General features: G+C 48.1%; 1 protein-coding gene and 1 long non-coding RNA gene across 2 annotated transcripts in view; both read left to right on the forward strand.

The window, feature by feature from the left end:
* IQSEC2 (IQ motif and Sec7 domain ArfGEF 2) overlaps nucleotides 1-19,733 on the forward strand; it is a 90,267-nt gene that overhangs the window by 38,409 nt on the left and 32,125 nt on the right.
* LOC117077461 lies at nucleotides 3,495-19,161 on the forward strand. The gene is made up of 4 exons (XR_004434773.1): nucleotides 3,495-3,623; nucleotides 5,541-5,636; nucleotides 18,428-18,520; nucleotides 18,724-19,161. It is a non-coding gene; the product is annotated as an uncharacterized LOC117077461 (long non-coding RNA).

Below are 19,733 nucleotides of genomic sequence, written 5' to 3' on the forward strand. Positions count from 1 at the left end.
GCAAGGAGAAGTGCAGAGTGTTGCAGGCCAGAACTGCGAGAAGAGTGTTTGGCACCCACGTTTGTGAAGAACTAAAGGAGTATCTGCAGTGAGATGGCACTGTCATGAGAAATGGTCTGGTCTGGAAAGGGAGCAGAAGTTTATCGGGAGGCTGGAACTGTGGCCCTGGTTGCTTAGGTCCAGAGCTGAGGAGCTGCAGGACCCAGCAACAGTTTCCATGTGACAATCGTGGGCCTGGGAGGCTCCTGGGTCTGCCTGGCCAGCAGCAGGCTGGGATTCTAGTGGCCACAGTGCCCTCTAGTGTCCACTGGCCCACCTTGCAGCCTCCACCTCTGTCCATTGTCCCCCACCATGTGTGACCGGGTGCCCTGGTGCTGAGTGCTGGGGACACTGGGATGAACAAGACACAGAGCTCTTACAGAGCTCCTGACAGAGGAGGGGCAGCAGGCATCTGAACACAGTGTTGAGAGAAGCCAGCTGAGAGAAGAGCAGGGTGGAAGGACACAAGGGAGGTGACCCAACCTGCTTGGGTGGAGTCAAGGCAGGTTCCCAGAGAGCACAACATCTAGCTGACTTTTGAAGAACAAGCGGGAACCAGCCAGGTGGGGAGATGACAGTGGGGGCACAGTGGGACAACAGAGGTACTATTACAGAGCATTTGACACAAATTCTCTTTAATAAGGCTTGGAGCAGCAGAGTGTAGCTGAGAGTTGCAGGTGCTTCTGTCTGGGTGAGGTGCAGGTTGAAGGTGGGGAGAAGGCTGAGACTAGCTGGAGGTATGGGATAGGGGCTAGCTCACGGAAGGTTCTAGGATGCCTGCCACCCGCTCATCACGGGCACTTAGTGAATGGAATCATGTAAGAAGCTTCCTTACCCTTTGGGATCACAGACCCATGCGAGGATCTGATCAAAGCTAGAGGTGTTCTCCCCGGAAATTAAAGCTTTTCATACAACTTTAGGGGCTTCAAAGATACTCCCCACCCCACATGCCTGTCCACAAACCACAGGCTTCCAAACTGCTCTTCCTATAGATATGGAAACCCACACGGAGGCCTCCAAGGCTCTACATGCTGGGCCCCCACCTCCATCTCCAGTCTCACCTTTCTCCCCTGCACTTTTCCCACCCCACCACGTCAGCCTCTTCGTGCTTGCTGGAATTACCACCTCAGGTCCTTTGTCCGGGTTGTTTCCTCTGCCTGGAATGCTTTCCTGCTGCCATCTCTACATTTTGCTCAGTTGAATTGCATTAGTTGGTGAATGTCTGTCTCCTCTCACTTGGTTATAAGCTCTGTGAGAGCTGGACATTGTCTACCCTTAGTCACTGCTGTATCCAGCACTGGGGATAGTGCCTGGGCCACAGTATCTGTCAAATAAGCACGTGAAGGCCCTACCAGTGCCCCATGGCTGGGTCAGGCTCCTCACCCTTCATTCCTTCCTCCCTTCAGACCCTGGTGGGTCATCATCTAAGTCTGTTCAGCATGCTCAGCTATGACTTAATTCCAAAAGTGGTCCCAGGTTCAGGGATATTTTCTTAGAAATCTTCCTCACTGTCCCTGAAACAAGCAGGCTTCCCGTGGGTCTCCTCTGCCTCTCTGGGAGAAGGGTCAGACTCTGTCAGGTTCAGGCTGAGACTCTTCACCATGTGCACACTTTGTCTACCTACCAAATCCCTACAAGAACTGTGAGGTAGGAATTGTCACTCCTCTTCTATAGATGAGCAAACTGAGCTTCAGAGGGCTTACCCAGCTAAAAAGTGACAGGGCGAGGACTTGTACCCAGCTTTACCAGGCACCAAAGTTTAGGTTCTTTGTCTCACCAGAGAGGGAAAGGGGCTTACCCAAAGTCACACAGCGTCATCCCTTAAAGCTACCACTACACTTTCTTTTTTTTCTTTTCTTTTCTTTTTTTTTTTTTTGGACAGGGTCTTGCTCTGTCACCCAGGCTAGAGTGCAGCAGCGTGATCTCAGCTCACTGCAACCTCCACCTCTGGGGCTCAAGCGAGCCTCCCAAGTAGCTGGGACTACAGGTGTGCGTCACCACGCCTGGCTAATTTTTGTGTTTTTAGTAAAGTCAGGGTTTTGCCATGTTTCCCAGGCTGGTATCAAACTCCTGAGCTCAGGTGATCCACCGCCCCCCACCCGCCCCACTGCCCCCGGCCTCCCAAAGTGCTGGGATTACAGGCATGAGCCACTGCACCCGGCCCAGCACTACACTTAATGTCTCTCCGCTCCTGCCAGGTCAAGAGAGTCCAGCTCTTAGGGCAATAACTACAAATGGGCACAAGGTGAAGCTGCTGCAGGAGATAGGAGAGTTCCTCAAGGAGAGTTAAAAAAAAAAAAAAAAAAAAAGGCAGGGGCTAAGGCCAGAGCCCTGAGGACCAGGGCTTTGAGGGGTGGGCAGAGGGAGAGGAAGCCACCAAGGACCCACAGATGCCAACGTTGTGGTGGTCCGGAGGGCCTCTCTCTCTCAGTAGCTTTGGCTTTCTTGAGAGGAACCAGCTGCCCCAGCAGGGAGGCAGGAAGGCTGGCCTGTTGCCTGTCAGCTTCTATTTCTTCTAGATCACTGGCCCCCTGGCCCCTCCCAGGGCCGCCTTCTGCTCAGAACAGCCAGGGGCCTGGGCTCCTGGGCCGTGAAAGGACAGGAGCACTTTGAGCTGGACCTGTGATATTCTCAGGAGCCCTACATCCTTCAAAGCCGAAAAACCCTCTCCTTTCTCCAGTCCCGCGCATGTGGAGGACAGAGAGGTTGCTGTAACAGGCAGGCAGGGAGCCAGGGCACCTGCAGTCTACTCTGACTTGCTGCATGAACTTTAGTAAGACCCTTCTCTCCAGGCCTCAATTTCCCCATCTGTAAAGTCAGGCTGGGCAGTTTCCTTGGAAGAATAGCCTCTTGGCATTTCTTTTGATTTTCTGTCTTCTCTTCAGGAAGCATTTCTCTCAGCCAGTCTAGAAAACAACACAGAAGAGTGAGAGCTTATTGCAGTGGGAAAGAATATTGACTGGGGCCCCATCTTGATACCCCAAAATGGGTGATTTGAATTTTACTTAATGTGCAGAGTCCCAGAACAACTCCTAAACACAGTCTCTTTAACTGTGCTGAAAATAAGGATATTTGTGAAAAGCTTCTATGGAAAGGTTTCTGTATTCACAAGGTAACAATATGGCTGAAGGGGCAGATTCCAGGTTTGGGAATAGCCAAACCGGGTCTTGATATTGGAGCTCTGCCACTTACTAGCAGTATTACTTCACCTCTCTCCATCTCAATTTTCTGTTCAGGAGACTAGAGCCAGCGATACAAACTTGATGGGGTGCGTGGGGAGATTCTAGCAGAGTGCACTGAGGGAGCCCAGCCTGGGGTTTGGCCCAGAGGAGGGACTGAGAGCTCTCCAGGCCGCTTCCTTCTAGGAGGGGTTCCCAGCCCTCCTGGAGGAGTAGGGGAAGGAGCAAAGTTTCCAGTTGCAATCTGGCCAGCAGCCCAGCTGGCCTGGCCCCGCCTTCTTGGTTCCTCCTTCTAGGGAAGGGCTGGGGAGGAGGGGGTGGTGACACGGTGGAGACACCGGCTAGGCCGGGGGCCTGCCCTTGGGACAGGTCCAGACCCATGGAGCCCCCCGGGAGGAGCAGCAGGTAGGAACCTGGGCCCCGAAGCCTGGCCCCCTCCCTTCCTGCCCAGACCTGGACCCAGTCCCTGGGCTGCTGATTCAGCAGCCTCCTGGCTTCCTGGTTCCTGGCTCCCTTCTTGGACTCTGAGAGGCCTTTGGCCTGGGGGAGGGAGCCAGTTCAAGTGGGAGAGCCCATGGGCATCCAGGTGCCCAGCTCTGGAAGGACCCTGGAACCCTGAGCAGCACAGCTTGTGGCCTGTGAGGGGTGAGCTTGGCTCCTACCCTGCTCCACTAGCCTTGTGTGCGAGGCACTGCAGGGCTCCAGGCTCGAGGCCTCTGAGATTCTAACACCAACATTCCAGCAGCCTAAGGGTCTCTGAGTCTCAGATTCAAAAGAGATAATGAGTCAAGGACTTGGGTTGGAGACTGGCACCTGAGAAGCAGTCGCCCTGATGATGATTAATTCAGAACCTTCGATAAGAAGAGTCTCAGATTCAAAGATTGTCTGTAAGGTTCTCAGATTTGGACATCCTCGAATTCACAGCTGGCCTGGCCACGTCTCCTGGCTTTTACATGGGCTTTTGAATGGCCAGGCCCTGACCACAGTCTGCCTCTATGGGCTTGTGGGGGACAGGGGCTGGCTGACCTGGAGAGGTCGGCTGCACTCCCAGCTTGCTCTGGCTCCAGCTGACTGGCACACCTCTGGCATCTGCACTGCACTGGGTAGGGCAGGGACCAGGCCCTCAGCCTCCCTGCCCTGCTGTGCCTCCTCCTCCCCTTGGCCATTCTCCAGACTTTAATCGCAGGAGGCACAAGGTGGAGGGGTCTTTGGACCCTGCAGTAGGGGTGGTGGGGGCGCAGCATCAAGGGTGGAGTGTGGGCCCTGCCTTGGGGTGGGAGGGTAAGCACTGGCTTTCAAAGCAAAAGACTCCTACCTGGAACCACCCCATCTTCTGCCTCACCCACTCAGCCCTGAGTCCCATCCTGTCACCAAGACCACTGAGACCTTGTCAGCCTCCTCCGCCCTCACCCTTCTCTGCTCTGGCGCTCTCTGCCTCTCTCTGGCTTCTCTCTGTGTCTTTTGTCTCGCCCTTTCTCTGTCTTCCTCTTTCTCTGTCTTTCTCCTTTTCTGTCTCTTTCGGTTTCTCTCTGTCTCTCTCCCTCTCTTCCTTCAGTGTTCCCCCTACCCACCCACCTGGGTTCTCCCCCTTCTTTGGGCCCAGAGCCTCTCCTTCCTCCGTCCCTTCCTCCCTTCTGTGAGTGGTCTTCTCTCAGGGGAGCCCCCATACATCTTTCCCCCCTCTCTTTCATCCCCCCTTCCCCTGCCATCCTCCCTACCCTGTGGCGTCTGGTGTGAGGAGGGCTGCCTTCCCCCTTCCCTGCTGTGGTGTCCCAGCGTCTCTGTGGCTGAGGTCCCCACGGAGTCACCTGGAACACAGGAGGCCCAGCCCGGCTCTTTCGTCTTCACTGCCCCCTGTTGTCATTGTGTTCTGTATGTGGTTCGAGTGCCGTCCTCTCTTTCTTGACTTTGTGGTTTTTTTCTTTTTTTCTTCCTTCCTTCCTTCCTTCCTTCCTCCTTCCTTCCTCCTTCCTTCCTTCTTTCCTTCCTTCCTTCCTTCCTTCCTTCCTTCCTTCCTTCCTTCCTTCCTCTCTCCCTCCCTCCTTCCTTCCCTCCCTTCCTTCCCTCCCTCCTTCCTTCCTCTCTCCCTATCTTCCTCCCTCTCTCCCTTCCTCTTTTCCTTTCTCCCTTCTTATCTGCCTTCCTTTCCTCCCTCCCTGCCTCCCAACCCTCCTCTTCCATTTCCCATCCTCCATTCCTCCCAGCCTTCCCTTTTCCCCTCCCGCACTCACTCTCACCTTCTTGTCCCCATCGCCCACCCTGCACTTCCCTCCCTCCCTGTCTCTCTCTCTGTCTCTCTCTCTGTCTCTTGCTGTCTCTCAGGTCCACAGCGTCTCATACTCTACACCAGTATTGCTGTCCTACTCAGGTCCTTGACTCCATGAAGCTTACCCCCTCAGGCAGGCTGGCAGAGAGCAGGTAAGAGCTAGACCCATCCCTCCCCCAATTCCTTCTCCTTCCAGGCAAATATACAGTGTCATTGCCAGCCCCTCCCACCTCCCTGAGCCCCCGCTGTGCCTGTGGAATGGGTGTCCGAGTGTATGAGGAGAGTGCCTGGGAGATCAGGTCAGGAGACCAAAGAGGACATTCAGGATCTATCTGTAGTTTGTCCTTCCTTAAAACAATCCTTCCCTGGAGACCTGCCCAAGAGGCCTGAGTGGTTGGTCCTAGACTATGTGAAATTCCAGCTTTTTTAAAGGATGAATAGGAGTTTGCCAGTTGGATAGACTGAGGAAGGGCGGTTAGGCAGAGGGAACAATCTGCCCATATCTTTGGAGAACGTTATTTCTTTTTTTTTTTTTTTCCCGTGGCGGAGTCTTGCTCTGTCGCCCAGGCTAGAGTGCTGTGGCGTAATCTCAGTTCACTACAGCCTCTGCCTCCTGGGTTCAAGCAATTCTCCTGCTTCAGCCTCCCGAGTAACTGGGATAACAGGCATGTGCCACCACGCCCAACTAATTTTTATATTTTTCTTTTGGTAGAGATGGGGTGTCACCATGTTGGCCAGAGTTGGTCTCGAACTCCTGCCCTCGTGATCCACCCGCCTCGGCCTCCCAAAGTGTTGGGATTACAGGCGTGAGCCACCACACCCAGCTGGAGAACATTATTTCTAAGTTGATTAGAAAACCTATTTTATGTTTTCTAATTACAACTCAATAAAAGGAAATATTAACAGCAATAGCAAAAAGGCTAGGCCCTCCTCCCCATTTGAAAGTTTAAAAATACTTGTGCTAAAGAGGAAATAAGAGTGGAATTTATAGACTGTTTAGAATAAATGTCAGTGAGAATACTACAAATTGGCCGGGCGCGGTGGCTCACGTCTGTAATCCCAGCACTTTGGGAGGCCGAGGCGGGCGGATCACGAGGTCAGGAGATCGAGACCATCCTGGCTAACACGGTGAAACCCAGTCTCTACAAAAATACAAAAAATTAGCCGGGCGTGTGGTGGGCGCCTGTAATCCCAGCTGCTCGGGAGGCTGAGGCGGGAGAATGGCGTGAACCCAGGAGGCGGAGCTTGCAGTGAGCTGAGATCGTGCCACTGCACTCCAGCCTGGGCAACAGAGCGAGACTCCATCTCAAAAAACAAAAACAAAAACAAACAAACAAACAAATACTACAAATTAAAACCTATAAAATACGGGCACAGGGATTCCCAGAGGAAAATATATAATCTTAATTGCTTTTATTAAATAACAAGATGGTTTAAATTAAATGGACTAATTATTCCACTCAAGAAGCTAGAAATAACCAAAACAAAGCAGAATCATTACTACAAATAAAACCAGAAATTAATTAAATGGAAAACAAAAGATTTGATAAAGTATTAATAAGTAAATATGACTTTTGGAAAGACCAGCTCTACCTAGTTTGGTAGACATTCTTTGGCAGATATGACTAAGAAAAAGCTAAATAAATAAATACAATAAAAAATAAGGAAGGGGATTTAACCACAGATTCTAAGGAGATGAAAAAAAAAGTTATTATAAAGAAAATATTGGGTCCGGGCGCAGTGGCTCACGCCTGTAATCCTAGCACTTTGGGAGGCCGAGGCAGGCAGATCACGAGGTCAGAAGATCGAGACCATCCTGGCTAACATGGTGAAACCCAGTCTCTACTAAAAATACAAAAAATTAGCCGGTTGTGGTGGCGGGTGCCTGTAGTCCCAGCTACTTGGGAGGCTGAGGCAGAAGAATGGTGTGAACCCGGGAGGCGGAGCTTGCAGTGAGCCGAGATTGTACCACTGCACTCCAGCCTGGGTGACAGAGTGAGACTCTGTCTCAAAAAGAAAAGAAAAAAAGAAAATATTGGTTGGCCTCAGTGGCTCATGCCTGTAATCCCAGGACTTTGGGAGGCCAAGGTGGGCGGATCACCTGAGGTCAGGAGTTCAAGACCAGCCTGGCCAACGTGGCAAAACCCCGTCTCTACTAAAAATACAAAAATTAGCTGGGCGTTGTGGTGTGCGCCTGTAATCCCAGCTACTAGGGAGGCTGAAGCAGGAGAAACACTTGAACCTGGGAGGCAGAGGTTGCAGTGAGTCAAGATCGCACCACTGTACTCCAGCCTGGTGACAGAGCGAGACTCCATCTCAAAGTAAAATAAATAAAATAAAATAAATAAAATAAAAATTGTATACACTTTTATACCAGTAAGTGTGAAAATATAGATTAATTGGGTGGTTTTCTAGGAAAATGTAAATTACCAGAGTGACTTAAGGAGGGACAGGAAACGTGAATAAAATGGAAAAGTGTGGAAGAAACTTAAAAGACGGTCAAAGTGGCTGGGCACGGTGGCTCACGCCTGTAATCCCACCACTTTGGGAGGCTGAGGTGGGTGGATCACGAGGTCAGGCATTCGAGACCAGCCTGGTCAACATAGTGAAACCCCGTCTCTACTAAAAGTAAAAAGTAAAAAATAATTAGCAGGGTGTGGTGGCAGGCGCCTGTGATTCCAGCTGCTCAAGAGGCTGAGGCAGGAGAATCGCTTGAACCTGGGAGGCGGAGGTTGCAGTGAGCCGAGATTGCGCCACTGCACTCCATGCACTCCAGCCAGGGCAACAGCGTGAGACCCCGTCTCAAAAAAAAAAACAAAAAAAAAAAGAGGCTCAAAGTTTTCTCCCCAGAAATGGTACCAGGTTCAGTTGGTATTTTGGAAGTTCTGGTATGATGGACATTCTAGCAAATCTTGAAAGATCAGATAATAGGAAAAGATAGATAGCTTCCCAGTTCATTCTATAAGGCTAGTATAACTGGACAGGTTTAAACAAACAGACAAAAAGAAATATAGCCTAATGCCACATATTAATAGAGCTACAAATATTTTCAATAAAGGATTATCAAATGGAATCCATCAGTGTAGTAAAAGAAGAATATATTGTGACAAATGAAAGCTTGCCCCAAGAGTGCAGGGATTGTTCAGCATTAGGAATGTTATTGTAATTTATTGTATTAAGATATTAAAGAGAAAATATCATATAATCATCTCCATAAATGCTGAAAAGTGATCTGATTAAATTATACATCTATTCTGCTGTATTGGGGTAGTTTGTTACACAGCAATAGATGACTAATATAGTAAGCTAAGAATCACGAAAACTTCGTTAACTTGGTAAAGAATTTTTATCAGAAACCAAAGAGAATCATCAGATGTAACAGTGAGGCACTAGATACATTTCCATTGAATTCAGGAACAAAATAAGGATGGCTGGTATCACTGTTATTAACCAATATTTTTCTGGAAGTTTTAACCAGTGGGATTAACAAAAGAAATATATGATATAAATGTTAGAAAGACAGAGTTAGAATTAGCATTATTTGAGGATAATATGATTGTCTACTTAGATAATCGAAGAGAATATAATAAAAAATTAGTAGAACTAAGAAGAAAAGTCAGTGCACTGAGTAGACACAGACAAATATACACACAAACCATTAACTTCTCTGAGTACCAGCAATAACTAATTAGAACACATCATAGAAAAGATCCCATTCACAATAGAAAAATAATTCTATAAAACCACTATGAATTTACAAGAAATGTGAAATATTTCTCTATAGAAAACTATAAAATTTCATCAACGGTTGTAAGAAGACTTGAGTAAAACAAAGTTATATCTTGTTCCTGGATGAGAAGAGTCACTGTGGTAAAAATGACATTTTGTTCCCAATTTGATCAAAACATTCATTGCATTCCTTATTAAAATTTCAGTGGTATTTTCTTTGGGATTTGAGTGATTGGAGTTTAAAGTTCATTCGGAAGAGTAAATGTTCATGAATCACTAAGAAAATTTTGAAAAAGAATTAGGGTGGCCGGGTGCAGTGGCTCACGCCTATAATCCCAGCACTTTGGGAGGCCGAGGTGGGCGGATCACGAGGTCAGGAGATTGAGACCATCCTGGCTAACACAGTGAAACCCCGTCTCTAGTAAAAATACAAAAAAAAAAAAAAAAAAAAATTGGCCAGGTGTGGTGGCGGGCGCTTGTAGCCCCAGCTACTCGGGAGGCTGAGGTGGGAGAATGGTGTGAACCTGGGGCACGAAGCTTGCAGTGAGCCAAGATCTCAGTCACAAAAAAAAAAAAAAAAAGAATGAGGGCAACTTGTTCTGTTAAATATAAACTTACCATAAAACTGCAATAATTTCAAATGTTCTGTCATCACAGAAATAGAGGACTACAGACATGAAACAAAATAGAGAGTTTAGAAACAAACTCATGTTCATATGGGAATTTAATTTATGACAAAAGACATCTCAGATCGTGGGGAGTCAATAAACGAGATGGGACTATTGGTTACCCATTTGGGAAAAAAATTAAGTGAAATCCCTGTCTCATATGAAAACAAAGCCAGGTGCAGTGGCTCATGCCTATAACCCCAGCACTTTGGGAGGCTGAGGCGGGTGGATTGCTTGAGCTCAGGAGTTCAAGAGCAGACTGGGAAACATGGCAAAACACCAAAAATACAAAAATTAGCCGGGCCTGGTGACACATGCCTGTAATCCCAGCTACTCGGCAGGATGAGGCAGGAGAATCGCTTGAACCCGGGAGGTGGAGGTTGCAGTGAGCCGAGATCTCGCCACTGCACTCCAGCCCTGCAGCCTAGGCAACAGAGGGAGACTCTGTCAAAAAAAAAAAAAAAAAAAAGCCAGAAAAGTACCAGAAAAATATCTGGAATATTTTAATAATACTAGGGTGGAGAAAGCCTTCCTGAGCATGACTTAAAAACCCATAAGCTGTAACATAAAGAGGAATAATTTTGGCTACATTAAAATTTAAAACTGTGTGGAGAAAGATACTATACACAAAATTAAAACATAAGCAACAGGCTAGGAGAAAGTATTTGCTACACAGATATCAGGCAAAAGGTTAATATCTCTGCCTATATCTATATCACCTTCTGGAAACTAGAAAGGAAAAGATACAAAACCCATTCAAAATGGAGAGATAACATGATATGGCAATTCAGGAAGAAATAGACAATTAGCTAATAAATGAGAAAAGATGCCCAAGCTTACTAATAGTTAAAGAAATGTAACTAAAGCAATGAAGTGCCATTTTTAGGTATCCAAATTAAAAATATCGGAAGGGTTTTGGAGAAACAGAACCTCTCAGATACCTTGTGCAAATTGGTAGCATTTTTTATGAGGCTAGTTTGTCAGTTACCACCAGAATCCTAAATTCTTCCATGCTGAGAACCATATCTTGGAGCTAGATTTCTCCAAGATATTGCTTCCAGAAGGACCCCAACTTGGCCAGCCAGAGGCCTTTTCTAAAACACCGCAATCTAAACTGCAAACATAAGCCAGACCGTGCAACTCTTTATCACATGCCCTTGTAGGATATCATTCTCAACCAACTCTTAACTAAAAGGTGCATGATATATGCTTCTCAAAAGAAAGACAAGATTATGTGAGTAGGAATAACCTTTCTTTGTAGCCAGTCTGCAAACGTGTTAAAGTAACAGAAATAACTTTTATGTGCACTTTAAACAAAATGTGCATTCCTTTGACCCAGCAGTTCAACTTTTAAGAATCTAACCCTCAATACTTCGAGACATATGCAGAGATGTTCAGTGCAGCATTGCTTGTGATACTGAAAAATTAAAACAACCTAAATGTCCATCAGTAGAGAATAGATCTTAGTCCATGATATACCCATATTATGGATTACTCTGCAGCAGATCCAAAGAAAAAAGGTAGATCTCTGTATACTCGCACAGCAAGATCTACAAGACTTACTGTTACATGGAGAAAGCAAGTTGTAGAACAGGGTTTATAGGCCGGGTGCGGTGGCTCACGCCTGTAATCCTAGCACTTTGGGAGGCCAAGGCGGGCGGATCACGAGGTCAGGAGATCGAGACCATCCTGGCTAACACAGTGAAACCCCGTCTCTACTAAAAATACAAAAAACTAGCCGGGCGAGGTGGCGGGCACCTGTAGTCCCAGCTACTCAGGAGGCTGAGGCAGGAGAACGGCATGAACCCGGGAGGCGGAGCTTGCAGTGAGCTGAGATCACGCCACTGCACTCCAGCCTGGGCGACAGAGCAAGACTCCATCTCAAAAAAAAAAAAAAAAAAGCAACAACAACAGGATTTACAGTATGATCCCATTTTTGTAAGGAAAAGATAACCCCCATAACAACAATGAAAACATGTTATGAACACCCTGTCATAATTTCAAAATTACTGGCCTTTTTCCTTGGTCTAATTTCCTTGCTTTTATTAATTCATTTCCCTCCTCCTTTATACCTTCTCCCTGTATCTAGCTGTTCAGATTTTGTTTAGATCCTTTTAATAATTAGCTCAGATACCACCTCATTCATTCAGCAAGTATTCTGTCTTGCCTGCTTTAGATAAGGCCTTGTGCTGACCCTTGGTGGAATACCGGAATGAATTGTATTTGATCCTGCTGTCCTGGAGCTGAAGTCTAGAAGGGAGAAAGGCACGTAGACATTGACACCATAGTGTGATTTGGGATGGGACAGAAGTAGGCCCAGAAGGCTGCCAGATGAGGGGCAATTAACCCCATCTGGGAAGGCTTCCTACTGGAGGGGACGTTTGTAATGAGTCTTGGAAGAGTGCTAGCTTTCCTTCATCCCCTTCCTCCACCAGAAATGGTCTTGTTCACTCTTTGGCCCTCCAAGTAGGATGACTTCGTACGGGAAAAATAATTGAGTCAGTACCTTTATTCAAGCCCGAGTTCTGCCACTTACCAACTTGGTGACTCTGGGCAAGTCATTTATCCTCTGAGCCTCTGTTTTCTCATCTATGTAATGCCAACTTACCTCTTAGGGCTGTCTTTAGTATTGGAGATAATGCATGGAAGGCTCCTGGGTGACTGTCAGCTCTAGAAGAGGAGGGACTACCTGTGTCTTGTTTTCCTCATAGCCAACTGTGTAGCATTGGATTGGATTCAATCTCAAAGCTGTGTGTATCTGGAGATGGTTCTGGAGCAAAGAATGGGCCTGACCATAGCAGGGCTTTGGGATGAGAAGGCTGAGAGGAGTACAGGGTACACAGGTTGCATCATAAGAAGAGAGAACCAGGTGCCTGGTCCTGGCTTACATAAAGGTGATGCAGGAGGGAAAGTAAGAGTAGGTGTTCCTGGGAAAGGGATTCCAAGTAGGGAGTTCTGGCCCTGGTTCTTGGTCCTCTTCTACTGATACCATCTCTTAATCTCACAGTCCAGGGCAGTGAGGCATGGTGGACCACTACTTGCCACGGCATTCATGGCAATCTCAATCCCAACTTTGTCACTCACTAGCTGGCTGACCTTCACCAACTCACTTCACGCTTCTGAGCCTAGTTCCTTATTTGTTAAATAGGACTCAATACCACCAACATCATGGGGTTCATTTACTGAATGAACTGAGCTCATTCAGGTGAATGCATTCAGAATTTGAGTGGCTGGCACATAATGGGTACTCAGGAAAGAGTAGCTATTATTAGTGTTCATTTCAGTAGATACTTTTGGAGTGCTGCTGTGATCAGGGTCTCTGTTGGGTAACAGTTCTTGCCTTCCATGAGTTCCCAGTCACTCAGGGAGACTGAGAAGGGCTCTGACAGAGGAGAACACTGAAAGGTATGGAAGCCCAGAGGAAGGAATTTGGCCCTGTCTGGGGCTGGTACAGGTCAACTCAGCCTAAGAGTTAAGACCTAAGGGTCTTAAAGGTTAAGTAAGAGCCAGGGACAGAAGGGTGAAGTGTGGAAGAGCACTCCAGGCAGAAGGAATAGCATATAGCATATGGAAAAGAAACGGGATGTTATTGGGAAGGTCCAGAGGTTCTTTACCTGGGGTGCATGGGTCTCAGATGGGCTTCAGGAACCCCACGAACCTCCGGAAATTGAATGCAAAATGTTGCATGCATATACCTATGTGCATTTTTTGGTGGAAAAGATGGTCCATGGCTTTCATTAAATTGGTAAAGGGGTTTGCATTCCCCCCAAAAAGGTTGAGAACCAATATTTTTGGTGACAAAGTGTCAGTTGAATGGATTCTAAATAGGAGAGTAATTTGGCAAAATTGTGTTTTAGAAACATCACATTAGCAGTCAGTATGAAAAATGGGTTGTATGCAGGGAGACCAGCTGGAAGGCCTAAACTGGGGTATTGGCAGAGAAGAAATGGATTTGAGCAGGGCTACTGTGTTGCACGACTCCAATGAGCACCATTTGTTGAGAAGCATTTTAATTTCAAATTATAGAATCCAAATCCTTTGAGAGTTATTAATGAGATAGACTCAATAGAAGTGTCAGATGATATAAACTGTTGTGGATGTGTAAGGTGAGGGAAAGGGAAGAGTCAAGGATGAGTCAAAGTTAGCAGAGGGCCAGAGGGACGTGAGTCCGTGCCAGGGTAATAGTGCAAGGGGAAAAGGGAACGTCTATTAATGCTCACCTAGCATCCCGAGTCCTTGGTCTCAGACATATTTACTAACTTTCATCCTACCCCTGGTTCTCAGAGATCCCAAATGACACTGGCAATACTCATTTCCCTGCGGATTTTGCAGAGGAATTACTTTTGCTTTGTGAGTCAGTCAAGTTTCCTGAAGAAAGCTGTGTTTAAGCTAGTCATTCAAGGTCCGTGAGGATTCTGAGAGTTAGAGATGGGGGAGGAGGTGCTGACAGTGTCTGCAAGGGCCTGGAGGTGAGCAAGGTGAAATCAGACATTGGAGGGTGCAGAGGTCAGGCTTACCTCAAGCAGCTGTCTGAAGAGTACAGGCTTTTTATTTTATTTTTTTGGTAGGCAGCTGGAGAGCCATGAACAGTTCTTGAGTAGGAAAAGAGGAAAAGTGACATGATCAAATTAGCATTTTAGCAGGGAGATGAGGGAGGAGGCTACTGCAGTAATTCAAGGGAGAGAGAAGCCAAGGTCGTGGGCATAGAGCCGAGGAGATGGATTTGAGAGGTGATCGGGAGGAAGAGAGGACTGGAGTCAGAGACTGAAGAGGTAACCGGGGAGAGAGGAGGAGGTGGAGATGACCGAGGCTGGAGTTCGCAGTAAGTTAGAATGTTCATGCCTGGCGCTGGATTCATTCATTCACCAAATATTTATTGAATGCCAGGCACTGTGTTAGGCACTAGGGGTTTAGCACTGAACAGAACAGATGCCTGTCCTGATGGATCTTACAGTGACTGAGACAGATAAATAAATAAACGACTAAATGTCTAGAGTGTATCTGATGTCAGTAAGTGCTATGAAGAAAAATAAAGCTGGGGTGATAAGGTAGAGAATGTTGGGGTGCCTTGTGAGAGGGAGGGCCTCTCTGATGAGAAAGTATTTGAGCAGAGGCTTGAAGGAGGTAAGAGAGTGAGCCGTGTAACTCTCAGGGACGATGTTCCAGATAGAAGGAAACTCAGGTGTAAAGGCCCCAAGGCAAGAGTGTGTTTGGTCTGTTTGAGGAGCAGCAGGGAGACCAGTGTGATGGGAAAAAGGCTGACGAAGGAGCGAGAGGAGTAGAAGATGAGATGGTAGGGGCGACATCACAGTCTATCTTTTGGAGCTATTTAGGAGGTAGAGTCCACAATAATTGGTGACAGACTTGCTAAGGGGGCAGGAAGAATCTAGGGTGACTCCAAGGTATGTTTTGGGCTCAGGTGACTGGATGAATGGTGGTGCCTTAAGGACAATGGTGAGATGCTAAGTCAGAGATCCCTATGAGAACTGAAGGCCCAAAGGGCCGTCCTGGTAGAGCTGTCCAGCAAGCTCTGGGCTCGACGGGTCCGGGACCCAAGAGAGGGATCCACACCTGAAGTTATGAAATGGAATGAGATCACTGAAAAAGTGTGGAGTGAAAGAGAAGAGGACCAGAGCAGAACTGGGACAAGGAAACCAACATGTAGGGAAGGAGCCCAGGAAGAAATGGGGGCGGGGTCAGAGCAGTAGGAGGAAAAGCAGTGGGGGTGGGCTCACAGAAGCAGAGGAAGGAAAGGGCCATGCAGAGGAGGCCTTGTTAAGAGTGTCAAATGTTGCAGCCTGTGGGGAGTAAGCTGAGGGCGGAAGAGAGTCTATTGGCTTTAACCATCAGGAGGGCCTGGGCGACCTTCCTCAGAACAGCTTCCGTGGAGTGGTGGGCGCATGAGGCAGATTGCAGTGGGTCGAAGAGCTCGTGGGAGGTACCGAAGTGAAGCAGAGATGGCCAGTGTAGACGGGTTTCTTAAGAAGAAGCTTAGCTGTGAAGAGGAGAGAGGGACACAGGGGGATGTGGGGGCAGATAGAGGGTTTTTATTCCCAGATGGGAGAGACTTGAGCTTCTATAAATGTTGATAGGAAGGAGGCAACAGAAGGGGAGAGGTTGAAAACGCAGGAGGGAGAGGGGATGATTATTGTGGAGGAGGTAATGGGGATGGGCTCCAGAGTCCAGGTGAAGAGACTGGCCTTAAATGCTAGAGGGGCCCCCTCTTTCTTACAGAGGAGCAAGGCGGTGGTAGTGGTGAGGATACAAGGGTATTGGGGGGTTAGTGAAAGAAATGCTTCAGGAAGGTTCAAAGCAACAAATGGAGAGCCCTGGCCAAGGGAATGGATGCTGGAGCTGGGAGGAAGCAGAGAATACTTCTGGCTAGGACTTCCTTAGGAAGTGGCACTTGAGCTGGGTCAGGAAATTCAGAAAGGATGGTAATAGGCAGATCTCTGTGCAGAGGGAAGAGTATTCTAAGTGGAAGAAACAGAATCAGCACACACATAGAGATGTGAAAAGGCTGGGCATGCTGATGGAATAATGAACAAGCTAGCTTGATGAAGGTTGGGCATGAGTGAGTAGGGAACATGGATACCACTATAATGGTTGTTATAATAATAGCTACCATGCACTAAGCACCAGCCTTGCTTAGTACATATTTGAATTCCTTTAGTCCCACCGCACCCTGCAGAATAGGTATTTCCTCAGTTTGCGGGTAAGGAAAGTGAGTCCTGGAATGGTGAAGAAATGAACCCAAGGTCATCCGGCTAGTAAATGACGGGGCTGGTATTGAAACTCAGGTCCGTCTGACTCCATAGCCTGCACTTTTGCCATCTAACAGGAAAGGCCTGGTAAGGCCATATGATGGGAGAGCCGCGAATGCCAACTTGAGGACCCTGAACTTTATCCAGGAGGCAGTGAGTGTCTGAGTAGAAGAGATGCATGCTTGAAGGTGGGCTTTAGGAAGGCTAATGTGGTTCAAGAATGGAGGGAGAAGAAATCAGGAGGTGACTGCAGTGTTAGGGGGAGAGGAAGCAGTGGCCTGGCCTGGAAAAGAGGGGAGTGAGTGGTGGGAATGGAATATTATTTGTTCCTCATGACAGCCTCGAGAGGTGTGGATCTTCTCTTTTTATAGATGAGGAATGGGACACTCAGAAAGGGAAGGCTACTTGCCCAGAACTTGTGCCCTGCTTCATGTGATTTTGCTGATTCAGGAAGTCCGTGGAACAATGTGTCAGAGGGAGCTCTGAGTCTGAGAAAGGCGTGTGCGTGCGTGTGTGTGCTTGTCTGTCCATCAGATGGACAGCAGTGCCTTCCCTTCCTTTCCCTTCCCTTCCCTGTCTGCATTCCTTCCCACCTCTTCCCATTCTTCCAGTTTCCTGGATTCCATAATTCCTGTATCCCCTGAGCCAAGGGGTCTGGGAATAAGGGTAACTGTTTCCTTGCCTGTCCCCAGAAGGTCAGCCTTGTCACTCCCAAGCCACCTGGTCCCCTCCCATCCCAACTGTCTGTCCATCCACCATATGAAACTGTAGCCCAGCACCAGTGAATGCCACGTGCAGCCTGGCCCCTGGTACTGCTCAGCAGCACCCTAGGGATAGGTGCTTGTTCCTTCAGCAACTCTTCTCCCACTGCTATGGCTGCTTCTGTGTGGGCAGACGGCCACTTTGGGAATTAGATTTGGCTTACGAGTAGTTAACAGTAATTACCACCATGTTCCCATTGCTGTTGTTTGCCAGACACTTGATGTATGTTCTAGTTCTTGCAACAGTCCTGGGAGGTTCACATCACGAGCCCCATTTTTACAGATGAGGAAACTGAGGCTTCAAGAGTGACAATAATGCGCTAGAGGGCATATAGCCTGGAACCACTTGTAGAGCTGGGATTTGAACCCAGGTCTGTTTGCTTCCAAAGCTGTGGGCTTCCCATACTCCATTTCCAAGTGTCTCCCATTTTCCTGAGCCTGAACCTTCAGGAAATACAAATCCTCGTCCTTCAAGAACGGGGTGGGTTTCTAGAGATAGTGCCAAGTTCACCCGAAGGACCTAGTGGGATGAGTCTGAGACTTGGAGCTCTAAGAACTCTGGGTTCAAATCCTGACTCTACCACTTACCCAGCTGTGTGACCTGGAGCAAGTTATCTAACCTCTCTGAGCTTTAATTTCCTCATCTCTAAAATTTTCCTCTGCAGAGCTGTTGTAGGGGCTAAGTGAGATGATGCGTGCAAAATGAGAGCAGGTTGCTGTTATTATATTAAAATAAGGGTCAGGCACCTGGCAGGGTTAGAAAGGGAGTTGATATACGCTGAAGGTGACCTTAAGACTGAGCCCAGGCTGGGTGTTGGGGAGGGCTGTCCCAGCACACTGAGTTGGGTGTGGCCCTGGATAATCCATCACACTGGCCTCCCGACCCTGACCCCCATTCTCGTCCCAACTTCTGGTTCCGGTCCTGGCCCTTCGCGTATCTCCCCTGCTCTGCAAACTAATGCCTCTGCCTCTCTCTGTCACCCGCCGCCTGTGGCCTCTACCCCGCCCTTCCTGGCCCCAGGGAAGAGGAGGAGGAGGAGACTGAGGAAGAGGAAGAGGAAGACGCTCACCAGTTCTGCTGTCCGGCCTCCGAGTGCAGTAGTCCCTCCTCTCGGTAACTGAGAGGACAAGGGCCATTTTCTATGCAGAAGCAAAAGCCTTAACCAGCCCCTCCTTCCCCCTGCCCATGCCCCCACATATCCCCCATGGGACCCTGTCCCCTGCTTCAGGAACCAGATGGGCAAGCATCATACCCCTTCCTCCCCCCACCTCCTTCTTGGAATTCCCATCCCCACTGCTGTCTCCTCTGGACTCCAGCCCCTGAATTAAAGAGAGCTGGAGCCCTAGGTCCGACTAAAATGTGGGAGAAGCAGAACTTGGAGCTTGGAGCTTGGAACCTGGACCCTCCTGTACCCGCACTCCCACTTCCCAGGCACCCTGGAGCCTGCCACTACTGGAGAGGTCTCCAAATGACATCCCAAGGACCTACCTCTGTCCTCTGTGAGCACAAACAGAGATGCAGGGTGCCTAGGGCTCAGAGGACCAGACGGGGGCAGGACCCAGCCTGCCTAGTTCCCTGTCATTTGTTCCCTTGCTGTGGCCATTGCTGCCATCTCCACTGCTTGAAGGCCTCACCCCATGCCCTCTGCCACTCCCATAGTGCTCTGTAAATATGATCAGGAGGAAAAGGCCTCTCAGAGTACGTGTTGCTGTGTACAAAGGAATTTCCATCAATAAAAGCTGATCTCTTCTCTCTGTCTGATGTATATTCCACCCACCCCTACTTCCCTCTTCCCATCCCCACCAGGGCTTTGCCCTCTTTCCTATCCAGGGCTGGGAATAGGGGCCGGGAAAGAGAGTAGGGTTTGACTCGTGGTTTCGTCAACACCCAGGAGGCACTCGATAAATGCATGAATGACTCCCAACATGGGCAGGCTAACCTTGGACATGTCGCGTGGCCTCTCTGACATGTAGTTTTCCCATCTGTAGAAAGGAGAAGGGTTGGATTAGAGGGTCTCCAATGGCTCTTCCAGCTGTGACATTTTGTGAATCTGAGATGCTACAGTTTTAAGAAGCTGTGATTATGTGAATTTAATAGACAATGATTCAGTGACACATTCCACTGCAATTTTATGATTTCTGTTTCTACAATGCAGTGATTTTGGGATTCTCCAATCCTGTGGTTTTAAGATTGCATAATTCTACCATTTGAACAAATTCTGAAGATGCAATTTTAATATTCTGCAATGTTTAGATTCCTTGATCGTTTACTTTTAAGGTTCTGATTCTACAACTTTAGGGATCCCTGAATCTGAGAGGAAGCCATT

Source organism: Trachypithecus francoisi, unplaced genomic scaffold, assembly GCF_009764315.1.
Source record: "Trachypithecus francoisi isolate TF-2019V2 unplaced genomic scaffold, Tfra_2.0 Lachesis_group6, whole genome shotgun sequence".
NCBI lineage: Eukaryota > Metazoa > Chordata > Mammalia > Primates > Cercopithecidae > Trachypithecus > Trachypithecus francoisi.